At 39.6% G+C, this 16,750-nt stretch overlaps 1 long non-coding RNA gene across 1 annotated transcript; it reads left to right on the forward strand.

Annotated features, from left to right (window-relative positions):
* The first annotated feature begins 1,852 nt into the window (after positions 1-1,852).
* Positions 1,853-13,190, forward strand: LOC127057925 (uncharacterized). The gene is made up of 4 exons (XR_007776237.1): positions 1,853-2,067; positions 2,697-2,824; positions 4,546-4,571; positions 13,091-13,190. It is a non-coding gene; the product is annotated as an uncharacterized LOC127057925 (long non-coding RNA).
* Positions 13,191-16,750: the final 3,560 nt, after the last annotated feature.

Consider the following 16,750-nt stretch of genomic DNA (forward strand, 5'->3'; position numbering starts at 1 on the left):
CAACTGATGTACATCGAGAGAACTTTGTTAGGTTTTGTAGGATTCAGCTTTGGGGAGAAAAGAATAGGACCATATTTCATACTGTGGTGAAACAAAATAAGCTTTACTTTACCTTTAATCATGGAATGTCTTGGAAAAGTGAACTGGAGTTTGCTCTGTTATGATGGAACAACATGTTTGCTGCTTCAGCTAATCAAACCACAGCAAAGTGTGGATCTAGATCTGAACTTCTTCAAAGATCAAGGATATTTTGATCTGGATTTCTATTGAACCCATTTTGAGCTTTATTAGGGGTTCTTTCGTGTAACTGGGAAGAATGTTTGTTGCTGAATCTTTTCCGAAGATTGTGGGTCAACGGTGGGGTTTAATCACTGATCAGATTTCTAACAGACTGCTTTAAGGGCACATAATCTGAGCAAATATGCAAAAAAAGAGACCATGATGTAGGATAGCAGGAGATCATTTCCACTTAGGTTTTGATTTCTTTATCTGGTAGCAAGAAGACTATATAATATTACATTAAAAAGACAACGAAGCACTAAGTAGGCATTATTGTTGCCCCTTTGGAAGAATATCTAGAAGGAGGTTAACTTTGGGACAGCACTGCTTCAAAGAGGGGAAAATGCACCAGTAATATTAGGATTCCACTCCCATATCAAGGGAGGAATGTTCTCACCTTCCCTTTACTTTTTAAAGGGCATATGTTTATCCACAGTAGTGCCATATAAGGAGCTCTCATTCATACTCGCACAGAACAACCAAGACAGCTGCAGAACTTCAGTTATCAAGACTAGTCCTTTCTCTTTCCCACCCTACCCACTCTCCACATCAGACTTGTGGAAAGCAGGACTTCCAGCAGGGGTGTGAAATGAAGGGGAGCCCTTTATTTTTGTAACTAAGTCATGGAATAAGCAGGAAAATATTTTTCTCAGCCACAGAAGTATGTCCCAGGCTCAAGCAAGCTCAAAATGCCTGCTTAATGGTGAGTGTTGCCAGTACTTCCGTAACAAGAGCCCCACAAAATATTTCCCCATTAGCCTGCAATAAACCCCTGGTACTATGGTAGCTGGCAGAAAGAAGGGTCAATGTACTGTGAAATCTATGCATATATCTTCCTAGTTAAAGAATATTTAAATGAGAGGCAAACCCACTTCGCAGCAATCTTACAGTAAGTGCCTTCACTAGAAATGTTTATACATTGTGGCTGGAAAATGTATCTGAGTCAGATCTGCAGCTGGTGTCAACTGTATTAATTCCACTCAAGTTAATGGAGCTCTATCAATGCACACCAGCTAAGGGGGTCTGGCCTAAGTACTGTGCAAAGTTCTGTGTAATTTGGGATGGGATGAAGACCCTTTTGAGAGGGATTTGCGTGGGCTGACTGCTTCCCCACGGAGCTTATTGAAAATACTTCATGCTGGTCACAATCCAGACACTCCAAAAATTGTTTTCTTTTCAGTGGAAATTCTTACCAGCCCCAGAGATAAAAGTATCTCTGGCAGGAATGATTTAGCAAAGTTGGGATGCACTTCATTGGAGGCAGAGTGAATGCATTCAAAAAGTCCTGTCCACTTGACTTATTTTTAACAAGGTGCTCCCCAGAGCCTCACTAGTATGTACAGGCCAGCTGAACAACTTCTTATTTCTCTCAGTGGTGGTCAAGCAGCTGTAAGTTCTTCTCAGCTCTAGGAGCTTATCAATTTCTTGCGCAAACTGTGTCCCTCTTGCTTAGCTTAGCAATACATTCCTTCAAAAAGTGAAATAATTTGAACAACTTCGATATAGAAATATTTCAATAACCAATTCAATCTTGTCTACCAAAACAACAATTAAGAAGCACAAGTACCAGCAAACTGGGGGGCACATATGAACATTGACTGGGAAGGGAAGTTGCCTAACAAGCCTTTCTTGGGTTGAGGCTCATTCCTTGGAGACCTTTGTGACTCCATGATAAATATGGAAACAGGCTTTAATTATCCTTGACAGTATTTTATTCACACAGAAACAAGGAAGAATGACACATCTTCACAACAATTGCTGCTTGTTGAGTCACCTGGTGGTGGGGAGGTATGTACAAACAAAAGCCTCTTCATGAAGATAAATGGATAACCGTGTCAGTTCAACCTATTGGTGTGGCAGCTTGTTATATCTCACTTATGCTGTCTGTTAAAATTCCTTACCCTTCTTCCTACTCCTGCTGTATCTATCCTGTGCCCACTGAACTCAAACTCTTGTGGATTCCATAGGGACAGGATTGTCTCTTCAATTTTTGTAATTCCTCACAATTTGCTTTCTGGAAATCAAATATTCGTGTGTTCCATTTTGATGTTTGCTTACTGTGCAGAATTGAAGTAGCTCCAGGTCAATGGTACCAAGCTCTGTTTTAGTCTCAGCCAGTCTCCCTTGCCAGTAAGAAGTATTTCCTCTAGATGACATCTTAGCCAATTCCTGTATTTTATATGTGGCTTAGGAACCTATCCAATCATACACCGCTGGCTCCAGGTAGTTAAAATTTCCCATTAACTGTGGGGTCCCGCTCACCCAACTCTAAGAGTTGGGCTAAGAACTCATCATCCTCACTCTTCCAGTATTCATGCTCTATCCTACACTTTTTTTATTTCTTTGTGGCTTTTTTCCCACTTTTCTATCCCTAGCCAAAAAATGTTACCAGCACTTTCTTATTTTTCATCTTGCAGCTCTATGGCACTGTAACTACTTCTGACACATGACACCATCTTTCCACCTCTTCCACCACCACCCCACCCCTGCTATGTAGAAATAAAAGAAAGATGCCACTGGAACCAGAAGACCATAGTCTATATCAGTTAGTATCACTTCACTGCATCCCATTCATGGGCAGGGGGGTGGATCTATAGGCAAGTATGAGCTCAGAATAAGACACTGTGTTTAGAGACAGTTTTGAACTCAAATTTCACCTACTTCAGTACTAGAAATTATCAATATAGTTTCCTTCTCTAGTTCTGTGGCAGGAGGCCAACAATTCTATCCAAAAGCTTTCCCCTGCATCTTCATGAAACACAATGTTGCAACGTGGAATACATTCAGATACCATGTATTCAGAGTTAGTTTTCTATTCATATTAATGCAGGAGGACTCATGCAATATTGACTCTATTTTGCAGCAATTAAAAATGGGAATAAATGTTGGTATAATCTAAGCCTGATCAGCAATGAGAAACAATACTCCAAAAATGCAAAAATCTACTCTTTAAATTCTCTCTCTAGATGTAGATATATAAATTTTCCTTGTTGAGAAATTTGGATCTGAAATCAGAACCAAATGTCGGCAAAGTTTCAGATCCAGTGTTTGTGCCCATATCTAGTTTTTTTGTCTCTTTTTACACAAATTTTAGTTGTGACCAAATCATGTGTAATAGTTCCATTTTTCTATGGAGAAGACTGACTCGGAGGTCCAAGTGCAAAAAGAATTGTGGATACAAAGTTGTTCATATCTACTCAGTATTTTTTTTCTGTATGCAGAGCAACTGACCAATGAAAATTGTGGTGCATAAGCAAGCCTCCCATCCAATCAGGGTTGACCAAATAGTTTCTTATAAATGCTATTGATGCACTCATTTGAGAATCAGAATTATGCAAGTATTGGAATTTATGGGGGCTGAAGTGTCTCTGGAGAGAAAGTGAGGTCACTCAATGAAAATAGAGTTGCTAGAAATAATCTGTATCTGGGACCCTCAGCAGCTCAATGTAGAGAAATAACTCCCACTATCTCATGAGGCTTTGACCTTCTTGGCTGTTCCAGAATGGCGAAATTAAGTAATATGAGTCCCATTCATTGCAGAACATGCCCAAAGCAAACAACTGCATAGATTTGTTCAGTGGACACCCAAAACCTTTCCAGGCACTAGAAGTGGATGAAATGTTTTTGAACAAAGATATTTTTTCATCAAAAGATCCTTTTTCAAAAATGTTTCTCAAAAAATTTTGACTTTTTTAGATTTTTTTCACAAGTTTAGTCGCTTATTTTTTTTTAAAAAAATTGAAATAGTTATCAATTTTTCATTTATCAGTAAACGAAAAAATGAACCATTTAAAAAACATTTTCAGTAATGTTTTTTGTCACAATTTAGGTGGTGCGGAATTGAAAATTTTAGGAGGAAAACCCCTAAAAATTGATCCATTTCAAACACTGAAATTTAAATTTAACTTCTAAATTTGAAGTCAATATGGCTACTCACTGTGCATAAGAGTTAAGCAGGCTCATAAAGCTTTGCTTCATTCTGCAAACACTTCCATAGGTGCATAATTTTACCCACACCAGTAGTGCAGTTGGCTTCAGCGAGACCATCTGAGTAAAATTTCATCTGAGTAAAATTACTTACATATGAGTGTTTGCAGGATCAGGCCTGGTAAAGACGTGACTAGAAAAGGAAGCAGGTGGTGGGGGATCAGGAATAAGGGTTACAGTAACAAGATGAGTTAATTTAGTGTTACTGAACATGTGGGTTTTTAATGTTTTTAACTTTCATTAAACTGAATGCTTTCCAGTTGTTTTGTTTTTACACAGTATACGGTTTGTTCCTGCATTACCTGGTAGGGACCTGACTTATTTAGTAAGACTGTTTTTATATTGTAACTAATATTAGTCATGTTAAACCTATATACATACACAGGGAGTCTTCAATATTTACTATGAATATTTATCTACCTCTTAATGCATGCCCATGATTATCACTCATCATGAGTTTTAAACATATTTGTTGGCCTCTTACACTTAAATGCTATGCAGGTTATTTTTAATATATATTCAGTATTTGATGATATAGTTATCACATACCTATTGCTTGTAATATTTTGCTTTGTGGTTTGTAATCACTGAAGAAGTCAGAATCCTATCCAAATGAGTCTGTGCAATATCGCACATACAGTGCTATGCCACCAAACAGCAACACTGAACTTTGCAAACCTTGTAGTGCCACAGATTTCATCTTAATGATGGGCTACACGTTTGTCTTTTTAAAAAATCATTTCCCTCAATTCACTGCTTTTTATACATTTGATAGAAAATGCCATTTATTGTTCACTCTCTCTCATACATTGTTTGTATTTATAATTGAAACTTAAAAGCTAAGAGCTAGGATAATTCAATTAGAAAGCATGTTGTTTTTACTGTTCTCCATATGAATTCAAATGATCGCATTATTGTGATGTTATAACCATCAGAAAGTATTTGTTTACTTGTACAGTCATAGCAGACAGTGTCTTGTTTCAGGGAAGGGGTGGGGGAGCTGATATTTATCCACATCGTGTCCTCTGGTCTAACTTAAGCAAATGAGATATCTTGTCCCCTCCAGCAAGCGCCTGGTTTGTTGCTAAGACTCTTTCTTTCAGTGCTGCTGCATGCACTGAGACTGCCCCTAAGGCTGAGTGTGATCATGTCAGGTAGGAAACTCATAACCTCCTCATTTGAAGGCACCTCAGTTACTGAGTATGTCACTGATACTACGCTCTTGGCTGTTAGATGTCAGCTCAGTAAGGTAGAAAGAGAAAGCATTCCGGCTTTCTCTCCTACAAAATGCCTTGTGGAATTACAAAAAGAGAATAGCGCTGTGAAAGCTCCATTGATACCGTTAGTCACCTTTTCACCTTAAAATTAGCTAGTTTCCTGTAGAACAAATTGAGGTTCATATGTTTTCTGGTCAGTGTGAATTTTTTTGATGTAAAATGAAACCAAATATAAAACATTTTCAATAGATTACGGGGCTGTAAATATATATTTACAGAGTCATTTATAAATACATCAAAGGGAGAGCATTAGAGGTGAACTAAAGTTATAAGTCATATCTAGGATTAGCTCCATATATTTTACCCAAACTGGACTAAATGAGATTTTTTTTAAACTGCAAAATGTGTAATATTTCATGAAGCAACATGGATGAAAAGAGAAGTGTTGCCCGTTGTTATAGTGATGTAAATGCATTGATTTTTAGTGGCTTTATAGTCCCTATGATTTTATAGTGATTTAAATGCAGAAGTAGGCCCAAGGAAAAAAATATCTTAAGAAAACTGTCCTAACTCCAGAAAATATGACTCAAATTTTCTAACTTCTGTAGATTTAAGATACGTCCTAAAATATATTTCAGCATAAATGAATCTGGATGAGCAATGAAACGCTTAGCCAGACTTCCGTAGTATGTCCTGTAAGTAGTGAAAACCTGAGCATCTTTCTGTGCTTACCAAGCTTAAAACCAGTAAATCAATCATTCCACTTGGAAACAAAAAGCCCCTTGTACTTAGTTAAATAACAGAGCTAGAAGTGCAGTTTGTTAATGATGCACAATATATTTTTGGCCCATGTATGCTCCCGATTCATTATCCTATTTCTCCTCCTCTTCTCCCACCCCCCTCACCCCCAGCAAGCTTTTATTTGGAAATGCATCTATCTTACTTTATAAGACATGGCGTGTGAGGAAATAGCATGATTTATTGAACTCAAGAATTTCAGTAAGATCTGAATGACAGTGCCTGAGAAATGCCTCTTACGTGATCAGATCTGATCTTGAGGGGGTAACTCTGAGTTACCTGCCAAGAAAAAGCACACAATAATAAAACTTCCACAAAACTATTTGCTGTTTCCTGGCTATCACTGAGATTAAGCTTCCCCCATGCGCCCTCCCCCCACTAGTATTGCACAAATGGGGAGGTATTAGTATCTCCCAACTGGTTGCCTTGTGAGGTAAAATGAAGAAGCCTTAAACTTCACAATTGCCAATAATGAGCAATCATTACTCAAATTACACCAAGCACTGATTAGGTTTAAAGTAATGAAGAAAACAACATGATCAATCATCATCAACCCAAAGGAAGTCAATCTGTGCTAGAGATGCAGCAAGATCTTAGTTCAGGGCTCCATCTACAGGGTTCTGAAGAGGAGAGAGAGAGAGAAAATCTGTAGCACCACTGGTCTGAGAAGGGTTTCCCAGGCTCAGACTCTGCACAGTTTCTTCCTAATTTCAAAAAAAATTCAATATTTTAAAAATCTGTCAAATGAAAACGGCCTGTTCAAAAGACAAAAGCAAAAAGCTTTTAACAGTGACATTGTCAGTTGTGTAGCTGTGGCACTTGGAACGCCAGTTGAATAAAAACCTCAAGTGTTAAACACAAATCTTTCAAATGGCAAGTAAAAATTATAATGAAAGCTCTGACTATGCTAACAGAGTCAATGGAAGCTGAGGTTTTTAATGCAATTTATATTAATAGTCTTAGCAGCAGAAGTAACACTGGAAATTCACAAATTGCCTGGGAAATTCACGTATGTCAGTGTTGATCAGCCGCTAAATGGCAATTTACAAATTAATGTGAAGTTTATTTTGAAAATCAAGAAGGAATTCCCCCAGCACTACATCACTCAGTTCCAGAATAAGATTTGATTTTTTGGCTAGAGCATGAATCAAGTAAAGTAAAGAGCGCTTTGAATCAGGCACTTAATGTAAAAGATAAGATACAAAAGAAATCAAGTAAAATGGCATCATTGAAAAGGAATTAAAATCAAAAGATGTAGCAAGTCAAAGACTGGCTTACGTTAAAGTGTATCTTATGAAACAGTCTTATACAATTTAGTAGAAAATTATAACCTTTCCATAATTAGCTTTGAATCATGCCATAGAATGTAATGAAGAATTGTATCCCTACTGTAGAATTCTATGGGATGATCCAAAGAATTTAGACATAATCTCTTTTTAATAGTAAAAAAAACTGTATAAGTGTTTGAAGTCATTTTCAATAGAACTTATTAAAGTCCTATTCAGCAGTACATTTAACATATGCTTAACTTTCAGCACATATTTCAGTCCCTCTGTACTCAGCAAAGTACAACAAAGTGAAGACTTAGGCACATACATAAGCATACTGAAGTCCATGAGACTTAAGCACATAACTTTAGGTATATTTTTATGTGCTTTGCTGAATTAGGGGTGAATTTACTTGCATGCTTAAGTCCTATTTTGGATATTTTTGAAGACTTAATAGGAGTATATTTGTTTCATTCCTGTAAACTCCATAAGACTTTTCAGGAAGGACCGAGGGACAGTCTTTGATATTTTTGGTGCTGAAATTTAGTGAAGATGAAATAATAATTTGGAAGCCTGTCCTTTTATAGCAGCAGAGGATACTTCCAGGAGCAGAACCAATGGATTACTCTGAGTTGGGATGGGAACAGGATATGGGTGGCTGTTAGCCACTGGACACAGTTAGGCAGGGGTTCCCTATGCACCCCCAAGTAGAATGATTTTGCCCTTATAAAAGAGCCTTATAAAACATATCCTGGAGGAATGAAACCATTTGTGTTCTAAAGAATTACTCTGAAACCTGCAGAATTTAATAGAATCTGGTTTGTCTCTAGGCTTTTACTCTTATGGAACTCTATAGCAGGAATATAATTCTCAATTAAATTCTCTAGGATGGTTATAAAAAAAGAGAACAATAGCAAGAGTATTGTATTTTATTCTCCTCAGTGGTCACAAGTACATGAGCCTGGAGTAATGGAGCCATTGTGTGGCTTTGAGGTAGAGCCCACCACCCTAATCCTGCAAACGGCTTGATGTGGACACATCTCCATTGACTTCTGTGGGGTTCCATGTAGGCACAGGGATTCTCCCACACGGAGAAGCTTGCAGGATCAGTGTCCAAATACTGGTTGGATTGGGTTCTCATACTGAAAAATCCTTGTGGCAGGGACCATGTAGAGACATTCAGAGGTACAAAGATTAAAGTGTCCAACTCCCTTTGAAAGTTAGTATCACATTGGCTTTAAATGGGAGCAGGGCTGCCCAGAGGATTCAGGGGGTCTGGGATCTTCAGCGGCGTGTCCTGGGGCAGAAGGACCCCCTGCTCCAGGGGCCCCGAAAAACTCTTTTGGGGGCTCCTGAGGGGCCAGGGGCCTGAGGCAAATTGCCCCATTCCCCCCTCCATCTTGGGCGGCCCTGAAAGGGAGGCAAGTGTCTAATAACTCTGGGCTGTTGAAAACATTCCTTCTCCTCCCTGCCATGTTCCGATAACCCCAATCCTGAAAAGTCTTACATGCTTAATGTTAAGCACAAGTAGTCCTGTTGAATGCATGTAAATCTTTGCAGGATCAGAGCCTATTTGGGCACAGTACAAATCTGGAATAGTAAATCCCATTGTTTTGCTTTTTATTTTGTTGGAAAAAATTATAATCAAATCAATTATTAAAAGGCAGATTTAATTAGGGTTGGTTCCCTTCCCCGACACACTTACATTGATAAAAATGTCACATCCACCATAACAGCTTGAGTAAGATTCTGTGTTCTACTGAAAACTTTCCAATATAGGTTTTCTGCTTTGCTAGGTGTGCTAAAAATAACATTTTCTTGTATCAGTACTAATTTAGTTCCTGTATTCTGGTATGAAAACTACTTATTTAAATAAAATCTTGCTGGAAGAAGTAGACAGCTACAAGCTTGTTTTGCAAAATTTCTGCATAATCCTTGTTTAAATGTACTTGGACTGTCCATCCTTGACGATAATAATAAACTACTTCCATGGAAACTCGGAGTAGGGAGGAAAAAAACAGAAACATCACATCAGCATGGCAGTGTAGGTAACAACATTGACTACAAAGGAAATAACTTGTCAATGCAAGATAAAGAAAACCAGCTGATAATGTATTAAAACAAAAATAAATGTATTGGCTGTGACTGGTTGTTTTCAAACCTGTTAGCACTTGTAAGAAGCAGAGACAAAATGATGACTCCAATAAAATCAAGGACTACTGAGCCACATGCTGCGGTCCTTACTCAGGCATCACTCCTACTGAAAATCCTGAATCCCAACAAAAGGGTGTGGGAGGTTTGCCTAATTTAAGAGTGCAGGATTTGATCCATCAACAAAAATATCCATGTGAGATTTGTGCACCTGAACTTTCAATGCAACTAAGGGTTAGATTGTTGCTGTTGCACAAATCCTGAGTAAAGGGTAATAGATGTGCTGATTCTGGAGCATACCAGAGACTATATTTAAGGGGTGCCTCCATTACTGTCTGTAAGAATCTACCTGGGGAATGACTATTTGATGATGCGCTCCTCAATCTAACAGAGAGGTCTAATACAGTGGGTGGAAAGTGAAGCTGGACAAATTCAGACTGGAAATAAGGCACACATTTTTAACAGTGAGGATAATGAACCACTGGAACAATTTCCCAAGGTTTGTGGTGGCTTTTCCGTCACTGACAATTTTTAAATCAAGATGGGATTTTTTTTTAAATGACTTTAGGAATTATATTGAGGAAGTCATATGGGCTGTGTTATACTAGAGGTCAGACTAGATGAAGACAATGGTCCCTTCTGGCCTTGGAATCTGAGTCCCTAGCTCCCTCCTTCTTCCAAAGGGTAAGTAATCTGCACCTGCCCTACACTGGCACAGATTACTTCCTTGTCCACACTGGCACAGCTGTACAGGCTGGTCCATTGTGGGACAGGAGTCTAGGCTCTGACCCTCATTCCTTGCTCACCTCTAGGACCGGGAAGCATAGAACCAGCTTCACAGAAATTGATATCCGCCCCCCCTCCCTGACACACAGTGGAAGCAGTTAAGTCAAAGGATCAAGGGGTAGATTACATCCCTTGAATTCCCTGCCTGGATGCATAACACAGGTAACACTGCTGCCCTAATGATCATACTACTGAACTTGAAAGAAAAAATCAGTTATGGTAACAAATTTAGTTTTGATTTTATTTATATTTTTTAAAGGAGAACTGAGGACTGGTCTGCGTGTTTTTTTTATTTTTATTTTTTAATCAGAAAATATACCCTGTACTTCAGCCATCTTTATACCATGGGAGTATAAAAAGATGATAAAAAATGCAATTGATTTAGGGACTAAATTGAGTCTGGGAATTAATATTGTTACTATTATTGGGTCCCCATTATTGTTATCAAGGAAGATTCTCACAGTTAGGAGCCTAGTGTTGAGGGCACTCAGCTGGGATGTGGGAGATCCAGATTCAAATTCCTGCTCAGCCAGATTCAGAATCCTACCCACCAGGCTATTGGCTATCTGAGCCCCAGCTACATCTAGCTGGTGTACAAGAGCCCCGTTGACTGCAGCAGGCCCTCTGCCTAGGTGCAAGGAGCTATTGCAAAAAAAGGCCTTAATATTAAAAAAAATAATCAATAGGTGATATTCACCCTGTAGTCTGCACAAGGCCTTCATGCCACATTCACCCTGCAGTGGGTATTGGTAGAACACAGAATCATGTTGCTGAGGCAGTCACTGCATCTGCTCTTCTAGGATGAGATGAAGGACGGTATAGGGGGTGATCACAGCATCTGATTACCCAGGTATGGTAGCTATGCCAACCCCTGCAATGGCTGCGCAGAGGATTTTGAGGTGGGAGGGGTGGGGTTTGAAAGCTTTGTGAATTTCATTTCAACTTCCCACTGCGCTTAAGTCATTGTGAATTTCATCATTCTCTAAAGATCAATGAAAATCCAATCTCCTTTTAGGACTTCTCTGCAAACCCACGAGTCTTGTGTCTGAGAACCAGAAAGTTAAACTGGCTTTAAATCAGAAGGGAAACTGATTCAAATATTTGAAGAAGGAACCACTGTGATCCTCTAATCCAGGGATTGGCAATCTTTGGCCCACAGCCTGCCAGGGTAAGCAGGCAGGCCAGGCGGGTTTGTTTACCTGCTGTGTCCGCAGGTTCAGCCGATCGTGGCTCCCACTGGCCACAGTTCACCAGTCCAGGCCAATGGGGGCTGCAGGAAGCAGCGGCCAGCACATTCCTCAGCCTGTGCTGCTTCCCATAGCCCCCATTTTGCCTATCTATTGACTATTCATTCCAATGAGGTGATATCTAAGAATGCTGTTCCCTGCCACAAACAGACTAGATCTGCTTAGGTACTCTTTGTCAGTCCCAGAATTAATGGTCAGTCTGGTAGAAACTGACAAGAGAAACTATCCGTAAGCCTTCATTATAGTCTTGAATGACAATTAGTTTGACTCATTTTTGCAGCACAATCTCTAATCTATAAAATCTCAAACAAATCTGAACAGCCCTGCCTGACTTCAGTGTTGGGATTCAACATGTCATTTTACACCACTCAGATGAATGGGCATTTTCCTGGTTTCACAATCTTCAGATTTCATTGGCATAGAATCTTCAAGTGAGGAGTCTTTCCATCGACATGGAGAGGGAGCATATGGGAGATCCACATTGCCTCTGTGGTACCCATCACACCTTGCCTGCTCCTAGTCCAGACATCACAGAGTTTAGTGCCCTTGGTTGATCTGGAAATCCTCCTCCTTCCAGGAATTGACAGAAAAGTTGATATTCCATTGTATTAATTTTTGAGGAGACCTCAACACTGTGACACTCACCATAAATGGAGAGCTGAAGAGTTTCTGCCTACTGGGCCTCCAACCAATCACCCTAGATTCTGAGCCAACCCCATGCTTCTTCTGGGAGGGCAATCCTTGGCCTACCTTTGTCCAACAGAAGAATTCAAAGGAAACTCCTCAAGGACGGTCCACCCTCATGGGTTTTTCTTGAGGAAGGGCATGATCTATGCCACTAATACAAAATATAAGGAATGAGTAGACACACTTACTGTCTCAGAGTGAGAACATTTGGGCAGAAGGATTAACTGTGTGCTTTAGTCAATGAAAAGGGATAGAAAAGGTGTGGGTTTAACATCCAGCTCTTACCTTAAGTAAAACACTAAATCTTGGCTTTCCCATCTGTGAAATGGGGATAAAATGTTCATTTATCTTTAGGTTGTGAGCTCTTTGAGACAGGACTGTTTCCTACATGTGTATGTAGAGTCCATAGCACCGCAGGGTTCTGATCTCCATCAGGACCCTATGACACTACTGTAATATAACCAGAGAAGGACAACAATGACCTTAGTTGTGTATCTTCCTTCCTGAGGATTGCAAAGTATTTTACAAACAGTGATGAATTAGGTAGTAATGTTCCCAATTTACAGATGGGAAAACTAAAGCGTAGACCTGTTAAGAGTCTTGCCCAAGGTCAATCAGTGAGTCTGTGATCACAGAAAGCTGACTCCCAGTTCTCTACTTTAATCTTAAGAAGCTACAGAGGAAGACTTCTTAATGCAGCCCCCACGTCTACAATCATAGTATCAACACAGAACCCATCATGATGCTGGTGTGAAAAATGATAGTCACTCTAGAGGTAGTATACTATTTTCCTATCTCTATTAATTGTATAAGTGTTCCAATGAATTTAATTTAGCATGCAGTATTTGAGAGATGACCTAGACAGCACCTTAACAAGTGGATGTCTCTAAAGATAGACGAGAAGAAAATGGATCATCTTCATTTCACAACAGTAGGAAGTAAAATTCAAGCTGCTCTGGCTTAAATTTAAATGCCTTTAATAATGTAGTGGTGGTCTAGAATGATGCTTTAAAGTAAAACTGACTGCTTATGAAGATCAGTCATTAGATAATTGAAGAGGTGTTAAGAAAAATATAGCCAGCAAAACACATGTTAATTATAAAAACTAATTATATTGTGACTATGAGAAAATCATTACGTTAGTAACAGGAAACCATGAGCATATGATGGTTTCAGATGGAGAAGGGAATTCTAACGATCAGCATGGCAGTCCTGGGGACAGGCAACATCCATAAGCAACTACCCAAGGCAACAACATTCTTTATTAGATTGTTCATACACCAGGTTTACTTATTGTAGTTAGTAATGGATGACAGATCCCTGCTTTGCCCAGGGTAACAAGAACCAGCAGTGATGAAATAAGTGTTACTCTCTGCATTGGTCCTGCTAGTTCTATGGAATTTTCACACCTACACTGTTTAAATGCGGACACATCAGCACCAATAATAGCACTCACCAAGAGTGTTCTGCTGCTGTTAATGTGCCAGGTAATTCGTTTGAGAGAAACGTTGGATGCTACTCTCTCTTCTAGTAAGTGATCTCATCATTCCTTCAACCTAAAATCAAGGGGTGGGCAAATTGGATTGGATCCAAAGGTCCAAAGCTTCTGCTGTACCATACAAATAACTCCCACTGTATTGCAGTAACTTCCAAGGGCTTCATCTGGGAGCTACTCTTACCTGGTATGGGGCGATTTGGTGAGACAGAATCAACCTCCCGCAAACATTTGCCCAGAACTTGATCCGAACTGAACTCAAAATTCTTTTAGTTATTTTCTTGCACTTCTTTCTGAAAGATCTGCTTCAGCTGTAGCCACCTGGGTAGAAATGTTTTACATGAGTAAAGGGGTTTCTGGAAGGAGAAAAAGAGACATCAAATAATACATGTCTTGATCTGTTTTTAATGGTGGGGCGGGGGGAAATGATTTACCTGTGAATCAATAGTAAAAATCCACATTCCTAGCCATGGAAGGGTCACAATAACTTCATCAGTGCAGTCTCTCATAACTGTCATAATAGATTAATTCCTCTGAACTAGACACATACAAGGCAATTGAAGGCGCTATGAGACTTCCAATTGAATTCAGTGGGCTCTGAATTGCAGCCATAGCCTTAAACTATTTTTAAAGGTTTTGTTTGAAACATTCAGAGTTAGGGCTTGTCTACACATGCAGCGCTGTAATCCCAACCCCTTCCAACAGCTGAAATGAGACCAGACTGGTATGTGCCAGACAGAATAGGAGGGACTGAGTTATACCAATCTGCAAAAGTTAGTCTGGAAAGAGTTATGAATAGAGCTACCCATGAACTGCATGGCACCCCTCTTGAATCAAAGCAACAGTCAGCCACTGTCACAAGCACAATCATATACATACGATTATAGGACTCTAACCCCCTTATTTTTAATGGGAGTTGGGGGTGTTCATCACCTCTCAGGATTGAGTCAAAGGCTGATGAACTCCCCTGGGACACTTGTAAGTGCTAGATGTGATACCCTGGCACCCCAATATTCACCACTGTCCGGTAATTAAGATATATTTTGTACAAAGTATGCCTTGTGACGTATCATTCTAAATACCTTGATCTGCTAGACCACGGGTTAGCAACTTTTGGCCTGCGACCAGCCAGGGTAAGGAACCTGGCGGGCCAGGCCGGTTTGTTTACCTGTCACATCCTCAGGTTCGCCGATCGCGGCTCCCACTGGCCATGGTTCAGTGCTCCAGGAAGTGGTGGCCAATACATCCCTTGACTTGTACAGCTTCCTGCAGCCCTTTATTTGTATTTTATTTTTTTAATTGGTGTTACATTAGCTATCCTCCAGTCATTTGGTACAGAAGCTGAATTAAAAGAGCTAGCTAATTAAAAGAGAGGTTATGTACAGTTTCATATTTGAGTTCCTTCAGGCCTCCTGGGTTAATACCATGTGGTCCTGGTGACTCATTACTGTGTAATTTATCAGTTGTTCCAAAACCTCCTGTATTGACACCTCAGTCTGGGACAGTTCCTCAGAGTTGTTACAGAAAAAGAACAGCTCAGGTGTGGGAATTGCCTTCACATTCTCTGCAGTGAATTCATTTAGCTTCTTTGGAATGGCTTTTTCTTGAGTGCTCCTTTAGCATCTTTATCTCCAGTGGGCCCACTGATCTGATAGGCAGGCTTCCTGCTTCTAATGTACTTAAATTGTTTGCTGTTAGTTTTTGAGTCTTTTGCTAGTTAATTTTCAAATTGTTTTTGGCCTGCCTAATTATACTTTTATTTGACTAACCAGAGATGATGCTCCAGTCTATTTTCCTCAGTATGATTTGACTTCCAATTTTTAAAGGATGTATGTGCTGAGTTTTTTTTCCCCCTCAACAACAACTTTTACTCTGAGCCAGGATGGCATTTTTGATCCTCTTATTATTCTTTTTAATATATTTAATTTGAGCTTCTATTCTGGTGTTTTTAAAGTTTCCATGCAGCTTGCAGGCATTTTGCTCTTGTGTTTGTTGCATCTCATTTCTGTTTAAATAGCTTCCTCATTTTTGTGTCGTTCTCATTTCTGAAGTTAAGTTAGGAATTGGTGACCTTTGGCATACGGCGAGCGGGGCTGGTTTGTTTACCTGCCGCATCCACAGGTTCACCACTCCAGGCCAATGGGGGACTATTACCAAACTGTTCACTGATATTCACCTCATGGACCAGAATCTGTGCTCCACTTAGAACTAAATCAAGAATTGCCTCTCCCCTTCTGCCATGCCTCCATAGTGATAGATACTCTATATAGAATTAATCTATTGATCCACGCAGAAGATCATTTAAGAACACAGAGAGGAGCACATGCTTATGTAACTGATAATAAGGGGCAGAGCATAAACCCTCAATTTTACTAAATTTATACATATGCATCTGTACTACTATTTTCTTAATTGCAGAGTCCGTACCTCGGATGTTTCGCAGATTTGCACCCATAACGCACATCTTAATTCTCCATTTTCCACAGAGAAGCAAAGAAGGGAACCTCTTAGCTCACCTACCTGTTGTCAATTAACGATGCCCCATTACACACGCCATTCAGAAAGCTGATGAGGTTTTATCTAACACAGAGGCCAGATCAATCAATTGTCATCAAACCTGTGGATCTTCAATGGACATTGAAAGGTTAACTGAGTTCTCCGAGGCCTCCATTGTGTCTGCAAAATTAGCAAGAAGGTGGCCAAGTTGTCAATAGAGTTCAGAGACAATTAGTTAATGATTAGAATGCTAGCACTTGGGGACTCGGTATTAAAATGAGCCATCTTGGGTAAATTTGCATGAGTTTAGAAATCTATAAAGGCTGGTGGAGGATGGGG

Source organism: Gopherus flavomarginatus, chromosome 9, assembly GCF_025201925.1.
Source record: "Gopherus flavomarginatus isolate rGopFla2 chromosome 9, rGopFla2.mat.asm, whole genome shotgun sequence".
Classification (NCBI taxonomy): Eukaryota; Metazoa; Chordata; order Testudines; family Testudinidae; genus Gopherus; species Gopherus flavomarginatus.